This window comes from Phoca vitulina, unplaced genomic scaffold (assembly GCF_004348235.1).
Source record: "Phoca vitulina isolate PV1807 unplaced genomic scaffold, GSC_HSeal_1.0 scaffold23, whole genome shotgun sequence".
Taxonomy (NCBI): Eukaryota; Metazoa; Chordata; class Mammalia; order Carnivora; family Phocidae; genus Phoca; species Phoca vitulina.
The window spans coordinates 4,712,181-4,729,295 of record NW_022589726.1 but is presented as its reverse complement, the minus strand read 5'-3'; positions in this window follow the sequence as shown (position 1 = coordinate 4,729,295).

The window sequence follows — 17,115 nt, the reverse complement described above, 5'->3', positions numbered from 1 at the left end:
TTCAAGTTAAACATTTTTGTCAGGAAAATGCGTAGCTGGTGTTATGTACTTTATATTACATCACATTTTAGGCACATTACTTCTGATTGTCCACTTTTAGTGATGCTAACATTTATTACTGGGTTAGGGAGGCAGCAGCCAGAGCTCCCCACAGTTAAATTACTTTTTTTTTCACTTGCAATCAGCAAATAATCCGTGGAGTGATATTTTAGTACCATTTTGGCACCTCTCCAGATTGTAAACATCCTTTATTCCATAAGAATGAGTATATCAGTCATGGTTCATTAGAGGAAACAGAAGCCAATCTAGATTTTTTTTTCCATCAGAGAGAGATCTAATTCAACTAATAAGGAGCTTCCAAATTCACTGGAAGAGCTTGGAAAGAAGGCGAGGCTAGGCCTCCAGGGGGTGAAACAGACTGAATTTAGTACCTGTGTCCCAAGGCTCATGAAGCCACCATTGCCATGCTGCAGCTGTCTCTCCACATTCTCAAATCTAGGACCTAGAATTTAGCAGAAAAACTCATTGTCTCCATATCCATGCTGCCCAGAAGCAACGGTCAAAGGAACAAGGAGATGGCCTGCCCCTAATTTCTACCTTCCAGATCTAATACAAGTACATTTCATTTTTGGAACCTAATTCATATCCTGAAAACTAAGATATAAAACAGTCTGCATTTTTTTTTAACTTTCCAACCAGCCTCTGTACACCATAAGCATTAGAGTACTTGCTGATCAAGATAATCCATACCACAGTAGGGCAAGGGCATTAAAGGGGAATATACCTGAGACTTCTAAGATTCTGTGGCAGGAATAAGAATCTTTCTCCTAGGCTTCCTGCTCTGCAGGCACATTGCAGAATGGAGAAGGTAAAACCCAACAGTTACTACTTCTCCATATGCTTTTCATTTCTGAAGATTATGTTGATATCTCTCATCTACTCTTGCCTCATTTTACATTCTGTTGTACTTGATGGTTGTAATTTTTAAGTTCTCATTTTTGTTAGAGTTTTGGGAGAAAAAGAAATAGCAACCTTTTCAGATCTACTAGATGATTGTCAAACTGTTCCACAGACATGTGTGAGTGATAGGATATCCTCCCATGTCCTTGTGTGCAGGATTTGTGAGATATACCAGCATAGCAGAGTGCAGGTATTAATAATTTTAAAAAATTCCCCTAAGTAATTCTATTAAGCCCTACCAATACCACCATTTTTGTATTACTTACTCATTTCTGTATACAGCATTACTCCAAAACTTAATGGCGGATAACAATAAACATTATCTCACAAACAACAAATATTATCTCACAGTTTCTGTGGGTCAGGAATCTAGTCTTTGTGTTCTTGTTTGGCTATAGTTCATTCATTTTCGTTGCTAAAAAATGCTCCATTGTTTGCATGTACCAAATTTATGTATTTATTCTTCTATTAATGGACATTTGAATTTCTAGCTTAGAGCTATTATTAACAATGCTGACATGAAGACTCTCTTACATGTTGCCCATAAAAAGACTTGCTAGCACATACTTCTTGGGTTTATATCTAGGACTGGAATTGCTGGGTATAGGGTATGTGTATTGTCAGTATTTACTAGATATTTCACATCTCCAAAGTTGTACCAGCAGGTGTGTGAGAGTTACTGATGCTCCCTATCCTTGCCAATGCTTGGTATTGTAAGACTTCTAAAATTTTTGGCAATCTGATGGTTACAAAAAGATATCTCACCCTGCTTAATTCACTGATCACTTGAGGTTGAGTCCTGTTTCTTATGTTTACTGATTATGTGTTTCTTCTGTGAGGTCATTATTCATATCCTCATTTAATGTTTCAGCTGGTTGTTTTTTGTGGGTTGTTGTTTTGTTTTTTGAGAAATAGAGAGAGAGAGAGAATGAGAGCAGGGGGAGAGGCAGAGGGAGAGGGAGAGAGAGAATTTTAAGCAGGCTCCACACCCAGCATGGAGCCCCATGCGGGGCTCGATCTCATGACCCTGAGATCATGACCTGAGCTGAAATCAAGAGCTGGATGCCTAACTGACTGAGCCACCCAGGCACCCCTCAGTTGGTTATTTTTATGTTTCCTTGGACATGTAGGAGCACTTATATATTATGCATATTACCCTTTGTTAGTTACACTGATTCTCTCAACAAATATTTATTGAGCACTTAGTGCACTTAGAGGATACAGCAGTGAACAAGACAGAAAAAAACCCCTCTTAGTGCATGAGGCATACATTCTAGTATAGGGAGTGAAACAATAAACACAATAAATAAGTGAAGTTTATGTATATTGGATTTTACATACCCTGGGATAAATGCTATAGGCAGAAATAAAGCAGGGAAGGGGGATAGGGAGTTCTGGGGAAGGATTACAACTTAAAATAGGATGGTCAAGGAAAGCTTCACTGAAAGACCAACTTTGAGTCAAACCTGAGGAAGGTAGGGAAACAGGCCCCAGAGATATTTGGTGGAAGAACATCTTAGAACAACAAATGCAAGGGCCCTGGAGTTGGAGCATAAATGATTGGTGCAGGGAACAGCAAGGAGGCCAGTGGGGCCAAAAATGAGTCACAAAGAGATGAGATTGGAGCAGTAAGGTGGGGAAGATGTATGTGCAGCATGTAAAAGATGTTGTGGACCATTACAAGGACTTGACTTTTACTCTCAGTGAGGTGATAAGCCATTTGAGGAAAGGAAAGATTTGAGCAAAAAAGTGACCCAATCTGATTACTGTTTGTTTGTTTGGTTAAAGATTTTATTTCTTTTAAGTACTCTACACCCAATGTGGGGCTCAAACTCACAACCCTGAGATCAAGATTGCATGCTCTACCAACTGAGCCAGCCAGGCACCCTGACTTACTGGTTTAAAAGGCCCACTGTGGGGCACAAGAGCAGAAGAAAAGTGAGTGGCTTTCAAAATAATCCAGGTGGAAGATCATGGACTGAGGTGTTACCGAGGTGGTAAAAAGTGATTAGAAAAAATTAAAAGATAACTTATGAGTAACTGTGACCCAGCTGAGGTTGGGTAGCATTTGTTGGGTAGTTATTGAATAATTTTTGTTTTTCTATTCTAGAAGAACTTTCTCTAGTGATGCTTAGGACCAGAGACTGTGGATGGAGAAAGCAAAGGTAACCAACCCTTCGGTGGGGATTGGTATGACGATAACAGTAAACAGGCAAAAATGGTAATAGCATGGGCTAAGGTGGTACCAGTAAAGGTAGTGAGAAGTTTTCAGAATCTAGATTTATTCTGAAAGTAGAACTAACAGGATTTGTTGATAAATTGGGCATGGAATAAAAGCAAAAGTGAGAAATCAGGGATGACTTTAGGTTTGTTTTGTTTTGTTTTCTTATTTTTTTTTATCCTAGAAGGTTAGAGTTTTTATTAGTTAATAATGAAAAAACTTCAAGAAGATCAGATTTGGTAGAGAAGATTAGGAGCTCATTTTTGGACCTCTTGTGGTTGAATTGCCTTATAGACATTCAAGTGGAGGTGCCCAGTTGGCAACTGGACATATGAAACAGGCATTCAGGAGAATTTAAAGGGAGTTTTACTAGTCAACATTGTTGGAGTAACAAACCACCCCCAAATCTCAATGGATTAGAGTAACATTTATTTCTTGCTCCTGTTACATATGGGTGGCTAATTGATGATGACTCTACTCTGGGCTGTGAGCCAACTATGTCTGATTCCAGTGTATTCTAATCTGAGCCCTAAGCTGAAGAAACAGCCACTATCTGGCACATGCCACACTCGTGGCAAAGGGCAGAAGCAAGAAAGGCCAACCTAAACAATGCAATCCAATTTAAAGCTTCTCTTTGTACATGGCATACACCACACGCTTACATCCTATTCCATTCATTGGCCAAAGAAAGTCACATAGCCCAGCCCTGCAATGAGACAAAGATGTATATTGTGCACTGAAGAGGCATTTCAAGACAAATCCAAAAGTGTGGATGTACAATCTTTAAAGAAGGGAGGGAGCAAATTGTTGTAAACCATGGTTCAAACTACCACAAAGTGAGTATAGACATTGAAGAGAAGAAATCCAAAGGCTGAGCTATTTCAATGTTCAGAGGTCATGGAGATAAGGTAAAACCAACAAAAGAGTCTGAGAAGGAGCAAATAGTAAGGTAGGGAGAAAACCATGTTGGAAGTCAAGTAAAGAAAGAATCTCACAAAGGAAGGAGGAATCATCTTGGTCACACACATTGCTAATAAGTCAAGCAAGATGAGGACTGACATTGACCAATAAATTTAACCACATGGAAATCTTTGGTGATCTTGACGTGAGAATTGATGATACAGTATGGGGGCAAAAACCTGATCAGTGTGGATTCAAGAGAGAGTGGGAGGAGAGAAGTTAGAGTAGTGGGTACAGGTGGACTACTCTTTCAAGGATTTTTGCTTAAAGGGGAAAGAAGGAAATGAAGGAGTAACTGGTGGGAAAATTGAGGTCAGTGGGAGTTTTTTTTAAGATGGGATAAATAAAACCGTAGTTTTATGATGATAAGAAAGATCCTGTAGAGAGGGAAAAAGTGATAATGCCAGAGAGAAAGTAGACAACTGGTGTACTGAGATCCCTAAATAGGCTGGAGGGGGTGAGGTCTAGTGTAGAGTAGAGGACTGGTCTTCATGAGAACCATAGACACAGTCTGTTCATAGCAACAGGTGACAGGGCAGAGCAAATGGACACAAGTGCAGGTAGGTGAGTAGATGTGATGGTGGGAACAGATGGTAATTCTTTTCTTATTGCTTCTGTTTCTCAGCTAAATAAGATGCAAGTCATCAGCTGAGAGTGAGAATAGGGAGAAGTTGTCAGAGGTTTGAAAATGAGAAGAAAGTATGAGTAGTCTAAGAGAATGGGAGACTGAATGCACTAGTGAACAATAATGATTGGTAGGTAGCATTAAGGGCCTACTTGAGGTTAGTGATAACTGTGTGGGTTTTGTTTTTTTTTTTCTCCACCCACAGTCAGCAGCAGAGGTGTGGGTGCAGACTTAAGTAGAGAATTAGATTTATCCAGATAAGAAACAGGCAGAAAGTTAGATTTAACTAGAATTTATCATGTTAAAAAAAAAGTAAGAGGGACAAGGTAGTTTAAGATGTACGCAAGGGGAGGTACATAATGGTTGATCATGGAATTTAAATTGGATAATAATGGAAGTAGAACATGGCACAGGGTAAGGAACAATAAAATGGTGGAAGATTTAATAGATTATAGGTCCAAATATATTTGACAAATTGTTGGAGTCAGAGATAAGCTCAAAGAGTAGAAGGCCTTGGTCAGAGAGTGTGATGCTTGATATTGGCATTATGGAGGAGTTGTAGCTATGGGCGATAAGAAGATCTAGAGAAGAAGATCAGTAGAACTTCCTGTGATGATGGGACTCTTCCATGTCCACTGTCTAATATGGCTGCCACTCATGGCTACTGATCACTGAAAATGGGCCAACTAAGGAAATGAAATTTAAATTGTATTTAAGTTTAATAAGTTTAAAATTAAAAGCAACATGAAGCGAGTAGCTACCAGATTGAGCAGTGCAGTTCTAGAGATTTGACCATGTTAGTGAGTGGCTAAGTTGGAAGGCAGCAGTACTGGAGAAGAGGAGGCCAAATACTTAGGGGCTAGATTATTGAAAGGACCATATCAGGAAATGGATATTGAAATCACCAAGAATTATGACAAGAATAGTGTTGGGATGACAGTGAACTGCCAGCTAAAATCTTCAAGGAACGACAGGTGTCTCAGGATAGGAGGATGAGTATAACAAGGAGCAAAGTGAGTGGTATAGTCACATAACATGTTAATCAAAACAGAGGGTTTTAGGAAGGAAGGAGGGAGGGAGAAAGGTTTAATCAGCAATCAAGGAGGACACTTACCCCTTTGTCGACATCCAGTGGTATAATATAGGCTTTGAAAATACGTTCTTTCATTGCAAAGAAAAGTTTGTGGATTGTCTTATCACTTATTTATGGTGTTTTTGGTTGAATAAAGTTTTCCTTCTTAAATTTGGAAAATGTATTCACTTTTTAAATGATTCTCATTTTTAAATCTTAATTAAGAAATCCTCCCCTATCCCAAGGACATAAATATATTACCTAAAATTTTCTTTTAAAAGTGTTATAGAGGGGCGCCTGGGTGGCTCAGTTGTTAAGCGTCTGCCTTCTGCTCAGGTCATGGTCCCAGCATCCTGGGATTGAGCCCCGCATCGGGCTCCCTGCTCAGCGGGAGGCCTGCTTCTCCCTCTCCCACTCCCCCTGCTTGTGTTGTCTCTCTCACTGTGTCTCTCTCTGTCAAATAAATAAAATCTTTAAAAATAAAAAATAAAAGTGTTATAGATTTGCTTTTCACATTTAAGTTTTTAATTCCTCTTAAGTTTATATTTATGTATGGTATGAGATAGAAAACAAATTTAATTTTTTCCATATAATCTATTTTCTGAAGTACAACCTCATGAAGTTCACTCTTTCTTACAGTGTTACCACCATCATATTAATTCTGTAATAGCTCTTGAAATTAGCTCTTTATCCCAGATGATGTTCATTTTAATGTAATGTATTAATTGTAGATGTATGCTGCTTAGTACTCTGTGTGTGTGTGTATTTTAATTCTACAATTACTTCGTTATTATTTCTTCAAATATTGTTTTTCCAGCATCCCTCCATTCTTTTGGAACTTGTATTGAATGTAGGCTGGAGCCTCTCAATCTGTTTTTCATGTTTCCTAATTAACTGCTTTTTCTTTAGCTAGCTAGCTAGCTCTTTGGCTGTCTGTGCTGTGTTCTAGGTAAATCTCTCAGCACCGTCTTCCAATTCAGTAAAGTCACTCTTCAAATGTATCTAGTCTAGAGTTTAACTCATCTATTAAGTTTGTAATGGCTATAAAAATATGTAAATTCTAATCATCTTTGGTTGCTCCTTTTTTATACCCAGATGTTTCTTATTTTCTATATACTCACTTTTTACAAATTATTATTAATATTAATAGAAGTTATTCCTTGACTTACATTTTTTAACATCCTAAAAATATTTATTTAAAAATAATTGTCAGGGGTGCCTGGGTGGCTCAGGGGGTTAAGTGTCTGCCTTCGCTCAGGTCATGATGCGGGAGTCCCGGCATCGAGCCCCACATTGGGCTCCCTGCTCAGTGGGGAGTCTGCTTCTCCCTCTGCCACTCCCCCTGCTTGTGCTCCTATTTTGATATGCCCTATTTTGATACAGTTTTGAAGTAGGGCTCTAAGTCTTCCTCCAAATATCTAACCATTTGTCCTCATATCATTTAACAAATTATTTATTGAATTGCCAGTTTCTGCACTTGCTATTTTTTAAATAGTCTCCAAGTCTGTCTTATTCTTTTTTTTTTTTTTTTGTCTTAGTCTTAGTCTTTGTATTCCCATTGTTACTGCCCTAGTTTCAGTCACTATCATCCTGTCGACTTTTACCTAGATTGCTGTCTAGCCCCCTAACCCTTGTTGGACTTCCATTCCTTAAACATGCTGCGGTCGAAATAACCTTTGTGTGACACAAAATTGATCATGTTACTCCCTGCATGAAACCTTCCACTGACCATCTCACTCCCTCAAGATGTAGTAAAAACCATTTATTGGGGTTTACCCTTATGTCACCTTATTTCTGTAGCTTCATCTCTTGCCATTCATTCTCTTCACCCTCATCTCTACTGTCCACCCCTAAGGCATTTAGCCTCCTGAATATGCCATGGTCTGCCTCCTTTCTAGGCACATGCTATTCTTGGCCTCTGCCCTACCCCACTGTATCTTTGTTGACTAACTCATCTATCCAGCAAGTTTACTACGATGTCACAACCTCCAATAAGCCTTTTGTGATCGGCCTTGAGCCCAGATTAGGGGCCTCTCCCATATGAGACTTTCCCTATTACAGTACTACCCATGCAGAATTGCAATTGCTTATTTGCTTCCCGTCTAGACTGTAAGCCAGTTGGAGAAATTTTGTGTTCTACTTCTGAATCCTTTGCATCCAATACATAGTAAATTTCTACAAGTTGTTTTTGAATTTGATAAAAATTTATCAACTACAGGGGTGCCTGGGTGGCTCAGTCGGTTAAGTGTCTGCCTTTGGCTCAGGTCATGACCCCAGGGTCCTGGGATGAAACCCCACATTGGGCTCCCTGCTCAGCGGGGGGCCTGCTTCTCCCTCTCCTCCCCGCTCATGCTCTCTCTCCCTATCTCTGTCTCTCTCTCAAATAAATAAAATAAAATAAAATAAAATAAAATAAAATAAAATAAAATAAAATAAATGTATCAACTACATGGTATTAGCAGACACCATGCTGAGCTATGGGAATGAAAGAGAAAACAGGAACGACAAGATCACTCCCCACATACAGCTTATATTCTAGTGAGAGAGACTGGCCATAAAACAAAAAAAATTTTTTTAAAAATCAATTGCAACTGGTGTTAGGAAGAATATAAACAGTTGGCTGTGATAGGGACTAATAGAGGGTCCTACTTAGATAGGATGGCCAAGAAATTCTGCTTTGAGGAACTGGCACTTAAGCTGAGAACTAAAGAATGAGAAGGGGACAATCATGTGAAAAGCTGAAAGTAGAGCATAGCAAGCAGAAGGAAAGGCAAGTGCAAAAACCTGGAAACAGGTAACAGCTTGGTGTGTTCTAGGAACTCTGACTGCAGAGTTGTAACTGCTGGCATAAAGTGCATGGTATGAAGTCGGAAGCCGTAGGCAGGTAGCCAGATCATGCAGGGTCTTTTTACCATAGCCAGACACTTGGATTTGTTCTAACAGGCCGGAAAATCCTAGAAGGGTTTTAAGGGTTTGAGGAGGAGAAAGGCAAGCTTCAATTACATTTTAAGGGTTCACTCTGGCTATTTTGATAATGGAACGTAAGGAGATCCCCATGGATATGAGGGATTAGTTAGACAGCTATTGCAGTAATCTAGGAGAGGGGGAGTGGTAGCTTAAACTAGCATGGTCACAAGTAGAGATGGAGACAAGTGAATTAACTCAAGGTATATTTTGTAAGTAGAACAATTTGAACTTGCTGGCAGAGAGACTATAAAGGGTAAGAGAAAGGGGGGGGGCTAGGATAACTCCCAGACTTCTGACTTCAGTGACTGAGTGAATGACCTGGGTTGTTATTTATAGAGTTGGAACAATGGGGAGGAACTTGGGAGGCCTGGGGTGAACACAGGGAAATTAAACATTCTATTTTGACTATGTTAAGTTTGAAATGTTTGTGAGACAACCAAGTATAGAAGTCATATTAGCAGTTTGAAAATGTTGAATACATTGAATGTCTGGAGCTTAGGTGAAAGGTCTAATCTTGACGTAGGCTTCAGCATGAAGCCTTAGGAAATGGATGAGCTCCCCAAAGAACAAAGTCCACGTGGAGAAGAGAAGGTACTATTTAGACACCAGATCAGTTACCAGAGTGTCTCTTCTCCCCCACCTTGTCATTGGACTGAGCTAGGAAATAAATCTATGCATATACATATGCACATAAATATGTATTCACATACATACACTTGTATACATATATAAAAACCACCTTCACATCCATATTTATTTCTGTGTCTATCTACCTATATTGAAAACGGTGAGTTCACACTGACATGTTCCATTTCAATCTAGTACTACGGGGCTCATTCTAGCTTTCTCCTATCACTATTTATACCACTCTTCTCTCACAGTGAGAAACTTGCCTATCATTATCCTCAGGATTCTACTGATTTGCTTGACCTCCCCGTGTGTAGCTAATCTCCTGACACCTATAGGCTGCCACCATGCTAGAATACCCTCCCTGAGCAGGCCCTGTCCCTCATGAGGCTCTTCTGCCCAGGAAGAAAGTTCATTTTTTTAAAATTTAGGTTCTGCATGTCTTATTATGTATAGCCTTTGGTACTTTATTGTTTTTGTTGGTGTTTTGAAAAGGCGTTTTTAAAGAGTTACATTTTCTGATTATTGCTTATATTTGAAAAGGCTACAATATGTGATTTCATTTTTCCTATTTGCCAGTTTGAAATGAAAACATTGTTTTTATTTCATTGCTTTTATTGGTTATTAGTAACACTGAACATTTTTCAAATGTTTATTGGCCATTTAAATTTATGTTTCTGTGAATTGTATGGATCCTTTGTTTACTCTATGGGAATTTTAGCACTTTTTTTTTTTGGTTTAATTTTTCCCAGGTATTTTATTCTTCTTGATGCAAATGCAAATGGGATTGTTTTCTTAATTTCTCTTTCTGTTACTTCATTATGTGTGTATAGAAACCCAACAGATTTCTGTTTATTAATTGTATCCTGCAACTTTACTGAATTCATTTAATTAGTTCTGATAGTTTTTTGGTGGAGTCTTTGGGGTTTTCTATATAGTATCATGTCATATGCAAATAGTGACAGTTTTACTTCTTCCCTACCAATTTGGAAGCCTTTCATTTCTTTTTCTTGTCTGATCACTCTGGCTAGGACTTCCAGTACTATGTTGAATAAAAGTGGTAAGAGTGGACATCCTTGTCTTGGTCTATGATCTTAGAGGAAAAGCTTTCAGGTTTTCCCCATGAAGTGTGATATTAGCTGTGGGAGTGTTTTTCTTTTTTTAAATCAGCTTTCCTGAGTTCTTTGTAAATTCAGGAGAATATTAATCCTTTACCTATCTAAGTTGTCACCGATATTTTCCCCCAGTTTTTTATTTGTCATTTAAATCTATCTTATTTTGATTTTTGACATGTGGAATTTTTCTTTTTTTGTAGTTAAATTTACTGTTCTTTAGTGACTCCTCCTCCCCTTAGTTTTAAGTTTAGAAAGAGACCTCCCCTACCCAGGGATTTAAAAACATACCTCCCCCCACCCTTCTCCTTCTTCCTCCCTCTCCCTCTCCTCTTTTTCTCCTCTGTCTCTTCCTTCTTTTTCATTAAGGTTTGCCTTAAGGCCAGCTTTAAGTTAAACGAGCCACTAAGCCAGCCCCAATCACTTTGGTCTCTTGGGAGGGGGTCTTGTAGACCAAGAAAAACGTGGAACTGGGATGGATTTCTCTACAACACAACCCTCTCCCTTTCCCTCCTACATAAGCAGTTCAGTGTTGAGCTCCCTAATAAGTGTATGTACATCTGACAATTCATAAACTGCTGCAGTGAAAGGTGGCCTTTAAATATTCTGTATATAAATTTAGCCATTTATACAGAGAGAATGAAAAAAAATATGGCCTGATTCTGATCAGATGCTGCTTGTTTCTCCTTACACCATGGGGTTCTGTTCTATGTCATTTCCTTTGAAGTCAGTGGGAGCTCTGTGCAGGACGGCACTGCGAACACCGGGCTCTATACATGAAGGTGAGAACTGCCATTACGATAAACTATTCGGCAGTGTGGTGGAGAGAACATTGGTTCAACACACTTGGTGGCTACCCTGCAGATCCCACTGTCTGTGAGAGCTTTGTTCAACTGGAGCAAACAAGAACTTTTTGAATTTTGACATACAAGGGCTCATTCAGCAGAGCATCCCCTGTTATGAGAGGAAGCACAGTGCTGGGCAGACATTGCAGTTTTTAGCCAGCACACTGAGGGCATTTCTCTCACATTCTCTCCATCTGTAAAGAGACTGTTTTCAAGACCCCAAAATGGTTTTCTATAGATTGGAGAGATGTAAAAATATTTTTTACATGTTTGTACTCACGTATAATGAGGGGCAGACTACAGTCATATCAAAGTCGCCAGGCTTTTCAATGCGGAAAGAAAGAATTCTTTGCGAATTTTAGCTGAGCGTGTTATTGGCTGAAAAGCAGAGTTTACGATAGAGGCAGTGAGAGAACCTTCGATTTCTGGAGATGATATTGGAAATAAAGAATCATGTACATTTGCTTGCTGTCTCAGGAGCATTATTTTTTTAATTAGCCCACAGAAACTCTCTTTTCTCCCCCGCTTTCACAATGAGTAATGTACCATTTTTTAGGAAGCCAAATCAAATGATAGTTTCAGGTTATTGTTCTATAGACATCTGAATGAATAGATAGCAAAGAACAAATTGCCCAAATCGATGGGTGATTTTTTTCCACCCACCCCATCCCCTGACTTTGAAATAGTGATATCCCCTTACTGATGCCTTCATCATATCATTCTGCTCCTGTCTCCAGGCCCTTGCCTAGGCTCTAGCATACAAGGCCCCTCACTTCCAAGGACCCCTCTCAGAGCAGGACACCAGCATTTTGTATTTGTAATGTCTCTTATTGGATAGCGTCGGAGTGGAGCAGGCATATTTTATTTACAATTTCAAATTCTTTTTCGGAAAACTTGTATCCACCCCTGAATATAGAATACCCTTTCTTTCCACAAGCCATCAGGTGGTTAGCATGTAGACAATATTTAAATCCCTGGGACTGGGTGAGATCGCCAAGGGAGGAAATAAATGTGGATGGGGAAGAAGAGAGAACTGAGTTCTGGGACACTCCAAATGCAGGGGACTGAGAAGAGAAAATATATCTGGGAGACCACTCCATAATAGTACACGAGGAACAACATCATTCTTTGAAACAATAGTTATGCTGTAATATAATAAACTATTCTAGAGAGTGAATATGCCTTAATTTATATCAGCTGTCCTCTACCAATAGGTTCTTAACTGTTCCTCCCACTCTCAGCTTATCCTTTACTCCAATCTTCTCTTCATACTCCTTAGGTTAACCTCGGATGAATTTTAGTTTTTTGTGACCAGATGAAAAAATGGAAAATTGAGTAAGTACAATATATTACATTTATATGATGAAATACAGTGCAGCTGTGATTTTTAATAAGAAAGTACTCACAAAATCATGTTAAGAAAGAGTAATCCCAATTTATACATAAACATGCACACGTACACACACAAATAGAAGACCAGAAAAAAATGCTATATGTGATCCCATCAAAAGTGTAACATATTTCTGGGTGGTGGTTTTCCAGGTGACTTTTATTTCTTAGGCTTTTCTGTGTTTTGCAAATGTCTCTCATTAAAAAATAAAAAAGTTGTTGTTTTTTCTTTTAAGTGTACATCAATTATGTTGCTTCATAGTAGGGAAACCAGCTTTGATTCTTTACTGCCTGAAAAGATAATGCCCACATATCTTAATTTAGTTGTCAGCACCCTTCAGACTACAGGCCCAACCTGCTTACCCAAACTCTTTGTTTCACTTAAAGGGATCTGCTCAAGGTCTTCTGAATGTGCTCTGTGCTTTTCTACTATTATGCCTTTTTGAAAGCTGGGATCCTTTTTATTTCCCTATAATTTCTACAAATCCTTTAAACACTACTTAAGTCCCACCTCTTACTTGGTCCTAAGACTGTGCATGAAGGAAGAGGTCTCCAAAGATAAGAGGTTCTATTATGCATTTAGCATTTACCATACAGCATGTTTTGCACTGTTGTGGTTCCTCCTCTATGAGTCCATAACTTCTCTCTCCAACTGGCCTTTTGATTCTTAGAGGGCAGATTTTGTGAGTAGAATTCTTAGTGTCCCCATACACCCTGTGTCTTACTCACAGTATGTGTGTAATAAACATTTGTAGTAGTTTTGAGTCAGGGTTATTTCAAGTATATCTAGATCTATAGATCTATATCTCTATATATTTGATCTATCTCTTTACATATATGTTTGTATCTTCTAAGTACGTTGAGCTTATTGAAGGAATAATAACATTTCAGCAGTTAATTTACTATAAGGGAAATATTTTAAATACATGTAGTTGTAAACTACTGCTTAAGCATTCTTTCTTCCTTCACAAAAGGTCATTAATCTTCTCTTCGGGGAGTATTCTCTTCTTACTGTCTTCTGAAGTACAATGTAGCTTTACTTTTCTTCTTTCTTCCCCGGTCCCAAATACAGTCTCCCCATGTGCTCTACCTTTGTGGGTGAAATGCTTCCTGCCTCAGTAAAATCCAGCTTCTAAACGAATTTCTGTTAGTTTAGAGAGCAACTTGAGGATTTTGCACTTGGCACCATTTGATTTCCTTGGCGTCTCTCCATAGTCACCATTTAGAAAGCTCCTGGTCTGCAGGATTTCTCTCCATCATACACTCTGAGGAGATTAAAAAAGGATTGTATTACGTTGGCTTGAAAATGTGATGGAAAATGAAATTTGCTTTACCAAGAAAGAAAGCTTTTGAGACTCAAATTGTCCTAATAAGGCCCTTACACAGGGATAGTTCTTGGTGGAGTATAATGACAGATATGGGGGAAATTCCTTCTTATTTGGGTTGCCAGTAAGTAAATAGCACAATGTTTAAAATTACTCACACAAATAAAGCAAGCTGCAAAACAATATGATTATATTTATGTTTTGTAAAATATAGGTGTTTATATCCTTTATAAAGCAAGCTTGGATTAAGATCTTAAGAAAGATCCTAAGCACTAAAGAGCTTATGGTACATATGAAATAATATCCCTGTTATTTACTTTAAGATTAAAACAATGCTAAAATTCAATAAGCATAAGGAAGTCCCAACAAATTCTGATTTTTAAAGATCTATGCATTTATAAAAATGTCAAGTTCTTTACAAAAAAAAATTTTGGGGTCTTGATTTGTTGGTGCCTTAAGTACATACTTTATCTGCCTATTTATTGGGTAATTCTGTTTTGTTTACATGACTGTAAATGCACAGGAAAAGGTCTGGAATGAGAACACCAAATTATTAACAGTGGTTCCACCTGCAGAGAGGAGTGGGCTGGGGAATGGGGAGCATTGTACTTTTCCATTTTACTCTATTTTTTCCCCTCATCATCTATACCCAAAATGTAGTCATTTATTTCATGTACAATTATTAAAACAAACAAACACATTGGGTAAGTAAAATGCCTCACCTTTTCTTTCTTTCTTTTTTTTTTTAATTTGAGTGTAGTTGACACACAGTGTTACATTAGTTTCAGGCGTACAACATAGTGATTTGATAGGTCTATACATTATGCTATGCTCACCACAAATGTAGCGCCCATCTGTCACCATACAATGCTATTCAGTCTGACTTATCTCACTTAGCTTAATACCCTCTAGTTCCATCCATGTTGTTATAAATGACACAATCTCATTCTTTTTTATAGCTGTGTAATATTCCACTATTTAAAAATAAATATATATGTATCTGTTCCACCACGAATCCCTCTCAATCTTTACTTTGCTATCAAATTTTAATATTAACTGCTTATATTTGATAAATGTTCACATCATCTGGAGGGCAGCTCAGATCATCCTCCAAACTGAATGTACTGATTTTTCTTTTTTTCATTCAGTACCATGGTTAGACGGCTACTCAACATTAGTCCTTAGCGCCGTTAGCAGTCAGTGAGCTCTTACGGTCTGCCAGGCACTGTGCACAGCTCTGCATGTACTCACTGGTTGACCTCTCACAACAATCCTGTGAGGTGGGCGTTACTATCACTGTCATTTGACAGTGGAAGGAGTAGAGGCTGGAGAGGTTTCACTGTCTCATGCAAGCTGGATCATACAGCTAGCAGGTGAGGCAACTGAGATAGATCTCTGGCAGACCGACTTCACATTCTGCATAGGGAAGAGGAAGAGGTGGAGCTCGCCTGTAGTTTAAGATTTTTACTTTACTTCATAGGTGGCAGATACACTGTTGCCTAAATGGGAGGTGAATAAGCATCTGGGTCTGGTTGATGTGTTGGTTGAAAATTACTATTATTATGAGGATGATTATTATAGTATTTAGTAATTATGCAGTACTTTATACTTCAAAGAACTGTGCTTTGTAATCATTTATTAGCTATGTCTCACAACATCTCTGTGGTACAAGATGCACTTATTGCGCATATTTTGCAGAAAGAGAAATTGAGGCAGAGTGAACTGGGCCACAGTTGCATGAGAAACAATGAGGGTGGAATGCAACCTCTTAAGGTCTGGAGACTCACTGAACAGCCCAATCTGGACAACAACAGAAGTTTAATTCTTGAAACCTTTTAAAGGGAGGTGTCCGTTCTAATATTTTTTTTTCTCATGTTTACTTAAAAATTAAATGTAAGATATGCTAAAAATTGATGACCATTCCCTTTTACATCCTCCATTTTTGAAGATTTTATTTTTTATTTATTTGTCAGAGGGAGGGCATGAGGAGGGGGGAAAGGCAGGCAAAGGGAGAAGCAGGCTCCCAGCTGAGCAAGGAGCCCGATGCGGGACTTGATCCCAGGACCCCGGGATCAGAACCTGAGCCAAAGGCAGATGTTTATCTGACTGAGCCACCGAGGCATCCCAGATCCTCCATTTTTGAACTTTTTTTTTTTTTCATTTTTGAACTTTTACTGCATTTATGTCAATGTGACATTTTTGCTTGAATTCAAACTTGTTATCTCCCATTTCTCCACACAAGCACAATTTAACTACGGATATTGGTTTCCAGTGTCAATATTATATTGCTTCAAATTGCTTCCATTGTTTTAAAAAGATATCTTTTGTTTGTCACATGCATAGGGCTGTTCATGATAACTCGCAAAAAAAACAAACTTTGTGCAAGAATTATATTGGAATTAAAGGAAGTAATAGATTTCTGGCACTCAGTTTTAGATTTACACACTTCAAAACTGAAGATTATAAACATATCAACATGACCTGGGGTGGGAGGGAGAGAGAGAGATGAGAAGGTTCTGTGTAGGTTTATTACAGCACCTATTAAAAACCTGGAAGAGATAGCATGCACTCTTCCATAAATCTGGTAGTCTCAGTTGAGAGGCAGTCATGGCTCTAGCACATGGGAAAGGCTCAATAAATATTAATTTCGTAGTTAAGATCACGTCTGTGGAGACAGATCGCCTGGGTTCCAGTCCTGGCTCCATTACTTACTAGAACTAGTGGTGTTTGTGTCTCTCCAGCTGGTGTGAGGGGGTCGGGCAGAGAAAAGGCTCATACTCCATTACATTAGTTATCATGACATTTATTCAAGTATTTGCTATTATTTGTCTTTTCGATTTTCAAGGCTGTTGACAAATAACATTAGCTACAACGCCTTTAAAATGTTGGTGGTAATATTTATCATTTGGTGTCTCCATTTGCCTGGCTTGTTTAGAAATGGTACAACATGGTATCCCACAATTGTCTGCCCCGGAAAAACAATTTAAAATTACCCTAAAATACATTGCAATA